Source organism: Panulirus ornatus, chromosome 27, assembly GCF_036320965.1.
Source record: "Panulirus ornatus isolate Po-2019 chromosome 27, ASM3632096v1, whole genome shotgun sequence".
Classification (NCBI taxonomy): domain Eukaryota; kingdom Metazoa; phylum Arthropoda; class Malacostraca; order Decapoda; family Palinuridae; genus Panulirus; species Panulirus ornatus.
Genome location: NC_092250.1, coordinates 1,959,846 through 1,971,809, shown reverse-complemented (window position 1 = coordinate 1,971,809; position 11,964 = coordinate 1,959,846). Strand labels below are relative to the sequence as shown.

Sequence of the window (11,964 nt, the reverse complement as noted above, 5' to 3'; positions counted from 1 at the left end):
ACAGGGCAAAGGTCAGGTTAAGGACAGGACAAAGGTCAGGTTAACGACAGGACAAAGGTCAGGTTAACGACAGGACAAAGGTTAGGTTAACGACAGGACGAAGGTCAGGTTAACAACAGGGCAAAGGTCAGGTTAACAAGAGAACAAAGGTCAGGTTAACAAGAGAACAAAGGTCAGGTTAACAAGAGAACAAGGGTCACTATACACCAGAGGACAAAGGTTAAAACAGGGCAAAGGTCAGGTTAACAACAGAACAAAGGTCACGCCAAATAACAGGTCAAAGTTCAGGTTGTTAATTTAGGACAAAGGTTAGGTTAAGAACAGGTCAAAGATCAGGTTAACACCATGAGGGTCAGGTTAACAGCAGGACAGAGGTCAAGTTAACAAGACAAAGGTCAAGTCAACAGGTCAGAGGTCAGGTTAACAGATGTGTCATCCTTAAGATACATACATAATCATAATTGGTGTCCAGAGGTACAGATCTGATTAATGTTGGTTGTTGTGGTTATAGTAGTACCATGTTGGTTGTTGTGGTTATAGTAGTACCATGTTGGTTGTTGTGGTTATAGTAGTACCATGTTGGTTGTGGTTATAGTACTGCCATGTTGTTGGTTGTCATGGTTATAGTACTGCCATGTTGGTTGTTGTGGTTATAGTAGTGCCATGTTGGCTGTTGTGGTTATAGTAGTGCCATGTTGGTTGTTGTGGTTATAGTAGTGCCATGTTGGTTGTTGTGGTTATAGTAGTGCCATGTTGGTTGTTGTGGTTATAGTAGTGCCATGTTGGCTGTTGTGGTTATAGTAGTGCCATGTTGGTTGTTGTGGTTATAGTAGTGCCATGTTGGTTGTGGTTATAGTAGTGCCATGTTGGTTGTTGTGGTTATAGTACTGCCATGTTGGTTGTTGTGGTTATAGTAGTGCCATGTTGGCTGTTGTGGTTATAGTAGTGCCATGTTGGTTGTTGTGGTTATAGTAGTGCCATGTTGGTTGTTGTGGTTATAGTAGTGCCATGTTGGTTGTTGTGGTTATAGTAGTGCCATGTTGGTTGTTGTGGTTATAGTAGTACCATGTTGGTTGTCGTGGTTATAGTAGTACCATGTTGGTTGTGGTTATAGTAGTACCATGTTGTTGATTGTTTTGGTTATAGATAGTACCATTTAATTCGTGTTCCCACTTCATTTTAAGCACAAAGTTGCGAATGTGATACATACCTACTCACCAGTAGTAGTCATGGTAGTTATAGTAGTTTATTTGACGTCAATTATTATATAGTAGAAGGTAGTTAAAGCTTTCTCTAATACCCTGGAACCACCTCCAGCCACCTACCCCCCACTTACCACCACCTCCAACCACCTACCCCCACGTACCACCACCTCCAACCACCTACCCCCACGTACCACCACCTCCAACCACCTACCACCACCTCCAACCACCTACCACCACGTAGCACCACCTCCAACCACCTACCACCACGTACCACCACCTCCAACCACCTACCCCCACGTACAACCACATTCCCAGCCTGGGACTCGGTCAGATCCGCTCCACTCTGGAATCCGTGAATGCTCTAACAGGAATGTTGACGTATGCGTGCCTCTCCTCCGTCATTCCAGGCCAGCGGAGGAGGGCTTGGTGTTTGGCTGAGGTTTCCAGGTGGCGTCCATCCAGTCCAGTTCCGCCAGTCGACCAGGGAGGACGGGCGACGACGCGCACTTCCAAAACCAACCCGTTCCTGCTCCTCCTCCTCCTCCACGTCCACCGAGGCCCCACACAGGTAAGAAGCCACGTGTGGAATCGTCGCCTTTTGGGTGGGAGGGCTTCCCGTGAACACATCGTCCCCCTGCAAGTCCAGAATCTAAAAACGTTCTCGAATTCTAAATCAGTGATGTTGGGAGACTTGATTTCGGGGGACAGCTTGTCAGTACCAAGCCTGGGATCTTGCTCCCTCGCTAGAAAACAAGCGTTTTGGTTGTGACATGGGAGAAACGTGCAGGTAACTCTCTGCTCATTGCATGTTTTTCGGTATATTCCGGAATGATAAGATACGCTACAGACTGTTGAGTTAAGGAGTCACTGGCGAACAGGGCCAAAATGAGTGAGTGGAAGTATGAGTATCATTTTACGATTCTCTTTCCAGTTATGGTGATAGATAGCAAGAAGGATAATAGATATTTAGGTGTGATAGATAGCAGGAAGGGTAATAGATGATTAGACACCTAACCAGATGCATAGATAGGGAAGTAGATGGAGAGATAATCTATCACACAGCTATGTTGACTGTTGTAATGATGGATGTGTATTCAATAGATTACCATAGATACGTAATAGACAGATACGTCAACAGATAACATAGGTTATAGACATAGATGTAGGGGAAGCTGTGAATAGATAGTAACCCTTAAATAGGACAGATGAATAGATAAATCACAGAATAGGATTGCAGATATGGATAGGTTAGACACACCCCCAACACAAGAATATATTTATAGACGGGTACAGTGTCACTATTAGGGTGGGTGAGCGGGGAATACGAGACGTGTTTCTTGATAGTTACGCTAACTGTTCTGTGCAGTAATTACTCCCGAAGTAAAAGATGAGTAAGGTGCATTATAACTGTCTGAAAACAGTGTACGTGGTGTACTTTGCTCGAGGGGGGGGGGGGGGGTTCCCTCTTACGTGTATGTCGGAATCAACTCGTCCGTCGTGTCGCGCTGTCTGGCACAAAAAATGTAATAGTATTTGTGTGTTGGTTGTACATGCATGGTTAGGTGGCTTGACTGTACATATACATATGCATGGAGAGAGAGAGAGAGAGAGAGAGAGAGAGAGAGAGAGAGAGAGAGAGAGAGAGAGAGAGAGAGAGAGAGAGATCTACAAGCAGATAGATTAGATGGATAGATAAAAGATGTGCGCCAGGTATCCACACTTCCCCGCTTCTGTTTTTCATAAGAGTTGACTACAGAAGCGTGTGGTAGAGCTGCGTATACCTCGTTTTCGTTTCGTAATACACATAAATAAAGTGAAACAGGTGTGTGTGTGTGTGTGTGTGTGTGTGTGTGTGTAGTGGGGGATGCATAAAGTGAGTAAACGTATGATGAAGACACCACACAGTGAATACTGCGTACAGTTGTGTATGACGGGGGGCAATTGCCTAGCCAGTTCTGTATGGGTACAGGGATTGTGTATTGTACACTACACGTGGAATGTACGAAAGAGACATTATTGTGCACTTTGCAAGTGTACGTGAGATACAGTTCTGTATGATTTGATTTACGTATGATTAGATTGCTGAATTATAGGTTTGTGTATGGTACAGTTTAATCCAGAAAATTAGTATGTTACAGGGATACAAAATGTGGGCATAGTAGTTGAGGATTTTGATGCCTGATACAGTCGTCTGTGCTTAAGTCGCCGCGCTCAGAGATTTATATAAATATTCTGTAGAGAAGATGTATATGATTAAGGTGTAAGTATGCAAGATTGCATTTAGATACTGTGGCTACTTCGGGCTGCTCGCTCAAAGTACGTGTCGATGGTATGTTGACATACATGTGTGTGTGTGTGTGTGTGTGTGTGTGTGGCCAGAATGTATATACATAGGCAAGATTAAGATTTTTATATGAGATTTACAGTACGCGATTTGTAGGTCTGGGTTGGGTGCGGTGGGGGGCTAAATGTGTATAAATGAATGAGAGATATTCGTTAAGGGTTTTGGAGGAGGCACTCATAGGTAGGGAGGTAGGTAGCTCTCTCTCTCTCTCTCTCTCTCTCTCTCTCTCTCTCTCTCTCTCTCTCTCTCTCTCTCTCTCTCTCTCTCTCTCTCTCTCTCGTGGTAGAGAGGCAGCCAGTGCCGCGGGCGCGTGTTTTTACCTGCCGTGAGCCACAGTGAAGAGAAGACCTCCTGGTTATTAAGCTGGGCTTTGAGTGTCTGCTTCGTTCTCTCTGGTCGCCCACGCCCAAGGTCGCTCCTGGCTCTCCCTCTGTATACACGCGTACATACATACATGTAATGTATATATGTATGTATATACCTTGAGCCCCTCATCTCACGGTGGTCGCCGTCCGGACGCCTCTCGTCTCCTGACGAAGCTGTGGTCGACGAGGAGGTGGTGATGACGGAAGAGTGCGAGGTGATAGTTGTGTTCACCTTGACTGTTCGGGTGCGCAGGGAGGCATAGGGTTGGTTGTCCACTTCTGGTGGTGACCTGACGCGTCTGGCGCAGACAGACCCGTACCCACAACAGCTCTCCTCCCCCCTGCGCTGCACCACGGACACACCACTTGGGTTCTGTCCCGAGACCGTGAAAACCAGGCCCACACTCTTACTCTCATCGCCTCTCTCAGACGTACGGTCTAATTTCACATCATTTTGGGGGGCTTTTTCTTGACGTAAATATTCGTGGTCGCTCTTTCCTAGTCGTCTGGTTGATCAGGTAGCAGCAATGACCTCGCCTCTGACACTTACAATGGAGGTGGGAGTCATTTGACCTCCAGATGCGTGTGCTTGGCTGTCATTCGCCTTTGTCTGACTCTGGTGTAAACCGTTTACGTAAATGTTTAATACTGGTGGGGCGGGAGCTTTTTTTTACACTCGTGGGTGTCCCCCCCCCACGTCTCTGAACACCCCCCCCTCCTCTCCCCTCCCCCCACCTCTTCCTTAGAAATGTATGTGTTTCGTCTTATTCATTTTCACCTTCCTTCCTTCTGAGCTTCGAAGCCTATTTCTTGTGTGTGTGTGTGTGTGTGTGTGTGTGTGTGTGTGTGTTTTAATTGCAATATTGTTACTCAGATGTGTATGACAGCCAAAGGTGACAGTAAAATTGTCTGTAAGGAAGAATTATATCACATGATAAGCGGATACAAGGAAAGTTATTTAATAGTTATTAAATCCAAGTATATATATATATATATATATATATATATATATATATATATATATATATATATATATATATATATATATATATATGATTGTGGCATTCATCGAGATACCTAGAAGATATCTATTCGAATGTTCAGAAAGCTACATTTTTTTCCCCATTTAAGTTTCTTAACAAGAAATGCCCCGGGTTTTGATGATGGCATTAACTTCTCCCTTGTTGGTGAAATGGCCCAACCTGCTGATGATGTAAGTGGATAGTTACTAACCTTCGCTGGCCAAAGAGCGCACTTAAGTCGTTCCAGGTTTTTTTTTTTTTTCTTAACGTAATTTCTCATACGAGTTGATATTCTTTATGACTAATAAAAGAGCGAAAATAGTTAAAGAAATATAACTTGTTAAATTACTCTTAAATAGAATAAGAAGTAAAAATATATATATATATATATATACATATATATATATATTTTTACTGAGTTTGGTAAAGTGTGTGGAAGAAGAAAGTTAAGAGTAAATGTGAATAAGAGCAAGGTTATTAGGTACAGTAGGGTTGAGGGTCAAGTCAATTGGGAGGTAAGTTTGAATGGAGAAAAACTGGAGGAAGTGAAGTGTTTTAGATATCTGGGAGTGGATCTGTCAGCGGATGGAACCATGGAAGCAGAAGTGGATCATAGGGTGGGGGAGGGGGCGAAAATTTTGGGAGCCTTGAAAAATGTGTGGAAGTCGAGAACATTATCTCGGAAAGCAAAAATGGGTATGTTTGAAGGAATAGTGGTTCCAACAATGTTGTATGGTTGCGAGGCGTGGGCTATGGATAGAGTTGTGCGCAGGAGGATGGATGTGCTGGAAATGAGATGTTTGAGGACAATGTGTGGTGTGAGGTGGTTTGATCGAGTAAGTAACGTAAGGGTAAGAGAGATGTGTGGAAATAAAAAGAGCGTGGTTGAGAGAGCAGAAGAGGGTGTTTTGAAATGGTTTGGGCACATGGAGAGAATGAGTGAGGAAAGATTGACCAAGAGGATATATGTGTCGGAGGTGGAGGGAACGAGGAGAAGAGGGAGACCAAATTGGAGGTGGAAAGATGGAGTGAAAAAATTTTGTGTGATCGGGGCCTGAACATGCAGGAGGGTGTAAGGAGGGCAAGGAATAGAGTGAATTGGAGCGATGTGGTATACAGGGGTTGACGTGCTGTCAGTGGAGTGAATCAGGGCATGTGAGGCGTCTGGGGTGGACCATGGAAAGCTGTGTAGGTATGTATACACGTGTGTGGACATGTGTATGTACATGTGTATGGGGGGGGGGTTGGGCCATTTCTTTCGTCTGTTTCCTTGCGCTACCTCGCAGACGCGGGAGACAGCGACAAAGTATAAAAAAAAAAAAAAAAAAAAAAAAAATATATATACATATATATATATATATATATATATATATATATATATATATATATATATATATATATATATATATATATATATATAAGACAATAAGACGCTAACACACTTTTATAAAGACCGACTCATTGTTCGAATAGTCGTCCCGGAACATTATTGGAACAGGAACAAGACGCGGGAAAGAGTAATTCTACGGCGACTCCCATCAGACTCCTATCAGGTTTTCCAATGTCATTAAAAATCTCGTCGAACATGACAATAGATTTTTTGAGGAAATTAAGAAGATTGCGAGAATTTTTCTCCTTTAGAATAAGTATAGCAACCCACATATATGAAGTATTGCCACGAAAATTGATAGATACCGAACCGAACTCTGAACCACAAAGTATTGGAACGTACAAGATTATAAGATAGTGGTTACTGATGCGGCAGATGTGATTTTAGGGTATCAGTCAGTTATTTTAAAAGAGTCGAGGCTTGAATAATAGATAACCGAACCTTCGAAGCACTTCGACACTTAGTGTCTCAAATGGTTCGTACAATTTGAAGCCTCAGTCACGGTGGTTTGGTCGGGTGTGAAGCTCCGGAGGTTCTTGTGGCCGGGAGAGACCCATATATATGTATATACACACTGGTCGTGTGGTGTGTTCACGGTGCTTCGACCACAGGATGCTGCAGCAGCCACTCCGTCCGGCATTCCTGGTTTTTTTTTTTCCCTCCTGATGATTTAAAACACAAGGTTTCATCTCCAGGTTCGACCTTGAGCGTCAACACAGTCCAGTCGTTTTTAGCGCACGACGTGACGGCTCTTGAAGACGGCGGTACGACACCCCTGGTCATGACGTTGCGACTTTTGAATACGACGTTAAGACCCAAATACACGACGTTACGACTTGAAAACGGCGGTACGACCCTTGAGCACGACGGTACGACTTGATCACGGCGGTATGACCCTTGAGCACGACGGTACGATTTGATCACGGCGGTACGACCCTTGAGCACGACGGTACGACTTGAATACGACCGTACGACCCTTTGAGCACGACGGTACGACTGTTGGATACGACGGTACGACCCTTTGAGCACGATGGAACGATAATGATGATTTGGACACTGACCAGACCCTTTGAGAAATGGGCATGAGGTTTTCCTCTCGTCCACTCCCTCGATCCTGAGAGAGAGAGAGAGAGAGAGAGAGAGAGAGAGAGAGAGAGAGGGAGAGAGAGAGAGAGAAGGCCTGCAATATGTAGTCAGGGCACATATAGTTTCGGCGTGGTTGCCCATAAGACCCTTCTCATGTGCTTGCTGGTCAACATAGAGACAAGGTCCTCGGACAGACGAAGGATCTGAAGGAGGTGAGAGTGAGTGTTGAGGCAGTTTGGCTGGTCTCGCACGTTCGAGTAATGACATATTACCATACCTGAGGTTCATCAACGGAGGGTAGACATACTACCATACCTGGTTAGCGAGGAGGTTCATCAGCGGAGGGTAGATATGAGGTAAACGGAGAAGGTGGAGGGCGGGTCGTAAACCTCACTGAGGCAATTTGGTCGATCGCCCCGTTAGCCATATCTCAAGGTATGAATCTTCTCAGCATTAGGGTGGTTTTCACAGTGTGTCAGGGTGATCACAGTGTTATCCCACTGTGATCTGGACCTAGAATTCTTACTTCGAGGCGTTGAGCGCTTTGACAACGGCCACAGATAAGCGTCCATCTCTGCGCTCAATTACAGTCCTCGCGTACGTAACGTGACTACAGATTACAGTCTAGTTATAGATTACAATCTGTGCGCGTCGTGATTATGACGTGGCAGCCCCTGTTATTAAGCAACCCTACCCTCCCTCCCTCTCTCCTCCCTCCCTCCCTCCCTCCCTCTCATCACCGCCACCACCACCACCTCCCTCCACTCCCCTCCTGCCCCAGTTCCTGCGAGCACGCAGCCTTCGTCCTTCAAGTCGTGCGTGCAGGCAGACGCAGGCAACAACTCCCCTCCCCTGCTCGTGCTTGAAGTAGATATGCGACAGGACGACGGAGGGAGGAAGTAGGGGTGTGTGTGTGTGTGTTTCGTAGAGAGAGAGAGAGAGAGAGAGAGAGAGAGAGAGAGAGAGAGAGAGAGAGAGAGAGAGAGAGAGAGAGTATTGACACCAGAATCATGCCAGTTACCTCAACGGGAAGGAAAATTCGCAGTCTTTCATTATCCCGTTGCAACGGCACGCTTTTTAACGGTACCGTTTTGGCAGTATTAACAGAGACGTTAGTCCCGTTTTTGATAGTATTGGTAGAGCCAACGGTACCGTTACAAAAGTATGATAGGGGATAACAGCCATTCGAATGTAATACTAGCTGGAGTCACCATGGGGAAAAGCCTTATTGATAGATGAACTCCAACGAAGTCTTCGGCCATCATGCACTGGTGAGAAGCCACATGGGGAGAATGGTCACAGCGACCCAGGGGGAATTCCAGCGAGATGCCACGGTGGGATCGCGTCCATAAAAAGGGATTATAAACCATCGCGATTTCTCCGCTTCCACCACCACGACCCCCCGTTGCCTGACATCTTGTTTGAAACAAGACCGCTCTGTGGTTTTTCACGCCGTTGTTTTAGTGCCTGACATAAATCTGTCCCAGGTTTTCCCACGCGGAAATAGCTCTCTCTCTCTCTCTCTCTCTCTCTCTCTCTCTCTCTCTCTCTCTCTCTCTCTCTCTCTCTCTCTCTCTCTCTCTCTCTCTCTCTCTCTCTCTCTCTCTCTCTCTCTCTCTCTCTCACTATCTACCTATCTAGCTATATCTGTCTATCTAGCTTTATAGGCAGCAAAACCAAATCTAGAACGCGATGCTAATTGATAATAGTCTTGTGTTATGTTTACGTGGGAGATCTTAACCTCCTTCCCCTCCTTCCCCTCTAAGGTATGTCACTACTGACGGAGGGTCGAGTCACTTCTTTTGCGGGTTGAGGTATGCCAGTCAGGGAAAACCCAACCCAAAAGGCGGGCGATTTACTCGTAGCCCTGTTGTGAGGGAGGACCTTACTACGCTAGAGAGAGAGAGAGAGAGAGAGAGAGAGAGAGAGAGAGAGAGAGAGAGAGAGAGAGAGAGACGTAAGGCAGTACTTACAAAGTGCACATGTCGCGGCGAGACGCTTCGTCATACATCATCATTCAGTCCACTGTCTACGGAGCAATGGCTGCTCTTCTTCCCCCCCACAAGATAAGAAGACACTCCCTTCAAAATAGCAAGGCCAATTTGAGGCGTCCCAGGAGGGGGAAGGAAGGTTACTCGAGATAGTGTGGTGGAGGGATGGTTAGGTTAGTGGTCTAACTCCTTGTTCGAATGGAAAATGGACCCACAATGAGGGTTTTTAGCTAGGGGGTTCTGTGGAGCTACAGGACAAGAATGGTGTTCGTACCATAATTTTAACCTGCTCATGCGCGGCGTGAGGGATTTTGCTCATCGCCACGTCCACGTAGAGCTGGAAGCAGGAAATAGACTAGGATGCTTATATATTCCTGCCGGGCGCGTCGGCGAAGGCCATAGACCGTGTGCGGTTTTGTGTGTTACGGAGACGTGGCTACAGACACACACACACACACACGCCAATCGTAAGCAAACTGATTCTGAGAATATTATTATTATCATAGGTTTTTTTTTTCGTCCCTTTTTGTCACAGGTTTGACTAGCATGGAGCTCTTGTACCCTCGATGTATAAAAACTCTGGGAGAAATGGTGTAAAGGGATGGATTAATAATGATATTCATGGACACATTTATTTTCACTTTGATACAGCAACTGAACTTCATTCGAGACTCCATGCCGATTTGTAGGGCAAGTATGAAGAGAAGATCACGCTCTGTTAACGAAGAAGAGACGGTAATCATATAGGAAATTGTTTTTTTTTTCATGTTTGCGGGTCAAACGATATATAATTAACCTTGTAATGAGTGCCTACCTGTTGTCGTCGTCTTACAGGACGACAGTTTGGGCGAGGGGGAGGAGGGCGTGTTGTGAGGATCGGTCTGGCAGCGGTGTTAGGGTAACGCCAATTACAACACATTTCAGTTTAACTGAACAATCATTTTCCGTTGTTCCTGATATCAGTCATTAAGATAACAGCGATAATGATATATTCTGAGAGACTTATTAAATGTAATTGAGAACAGCTATATTAATTTGATTATTAACTCAATTTGGCTCGAATTTGTAGGGTAAATGAGGGTTCGTATTACAGTTAATTCGACTTAAACGGAAGAGGGCTTCCAGCATGAAGGAGAACTGGAAGAATTAGAACAGAAGAGAACTGGGAAGGAAGGGAGAGAGCGGTGGGAGAGAAGTAGTATGGAAAAGTGATAAGCGAATAACGCAATTAAAGTTTATGTACGAAAATGTCATTTGGGAATGAAGTAACTTCGATAAAAAATGAATAAATAATGAATGCAATATCGTAAAAGATAAATGACATTGAAAAAGAAGTAACAGAGGACAAAAATAGCATGATTTGGCTTTCTCAGCTTTCGTTAATAACAGGATGGAGCGAGCGGAGACGATGCATGTAGCGTAGCTCCTTGATTGCATGGTATTTATATTTACGGTAAATTCAACCATGTACTTGGTAGCATTACATTATCCGTTGCCGTTTATGTTTATGATGATATTTACCATTAATTGATACATTACAGTGTGCATTGTCTCTGATATTTACCATTAATTACTTTACTACTGTGTACATTATCTGATTTTTACCATTAATTACTGTCATTTACACAAATTACTGTCATTTACACAAATATACACTATACCTTCGTGCCCTTGGAGCTCCTGCAGCGCTCAGGAAGGTGGCCGCGTCCACTGGACGGTGATATTATTTTGTGTGTGCGTGTGTAAGTGTTCAGTGTCTTCAGTGTTGAGGTTGGCTCTTTGGCAAGAGGAGTCTTGTGTTATGTTGAAACGGTGTTTCGCATGTTGGTGTGATGGGTGCTCTCTAGAGCGCAGATGGAAAGATGTAACACGTATATGTCTGGGGAGTGCAGTTTCAGATGTATGTATGTATGTATGTGTGGAGGATATAGCATTTACGATTACGTTAGGAGAATGATGATTGCTGGCTCTTTGTGAGATGAATTCAGTGTGCTTATGTTTTGTCGAAGTCTGATTTGATATGAAAGGGAGGGCGGTATGATTTTATTTTTTTTTTTTTTAGGAGAGGTTTCCAAAATGTGGTGCAAGGGTCAGTTTTTCTTCCAACTTTAAGGATGACGGTTGGTAAAGGAGTGGTGTAAGTGAGTGTCAAACATAATGAGGTCATATTGTATTGGGAGTCATTTGAGTTTCGTTTTGCAAGAGTTGAATGTTTGTGTGTTTGCTAAGCAGCTGATGATTGATTTAAATTCTTTGTTTCGTATGGTTTGTTGCTTTGTTGTGTTTGCTTGTGGTGGAGTGGATGGCCAGGCAGGTGAAACATGGCTTAGGTTGGGGTGGATGTACATGGCTTAGGTTGGGGTGGATGTACATGGCTTAGGTTGGGGTGGAAGAATTGTTTGTAGAGGATACTAAATTATTTTCTTCCCCCACAGTAAATGCTCTGAGAGTTTAATTTGTTCATAGCGGTTTCTGGGTTGAAAATTGCTAGCAGCAACAGCGGGTAAGTACTTAAGTGACCAAGTGACGGTGGTGTATTTCAGGGTCGAACTACCAATAAT

General features: G+C 44.5%; 1 protein-coding gene across 1 annotated transcript in view; it reads left to right on the top strand.

Annotated features, from left to right (window-relative positions):
• The first annotated feature begins 1,588 nt into the window (after window positions 1-1,588).
• The window catches only part of LOC139757496 (MAM and LDL-receptor class A domain-containing protein 1-like), a 60,888-nt gene continuing 50,512 nt past the window's right edge, over window positions 1,589-11,964 (top strand). The window contains exon 1 of the mRNA XM_071678009.1: window positions 1,589-1,773. The gene's annotated coding sequence lies outside the window, so the exon portion shown is untranslated. The remainder of the gene's footprint in view (window positions 1,774-11,964) is intronic.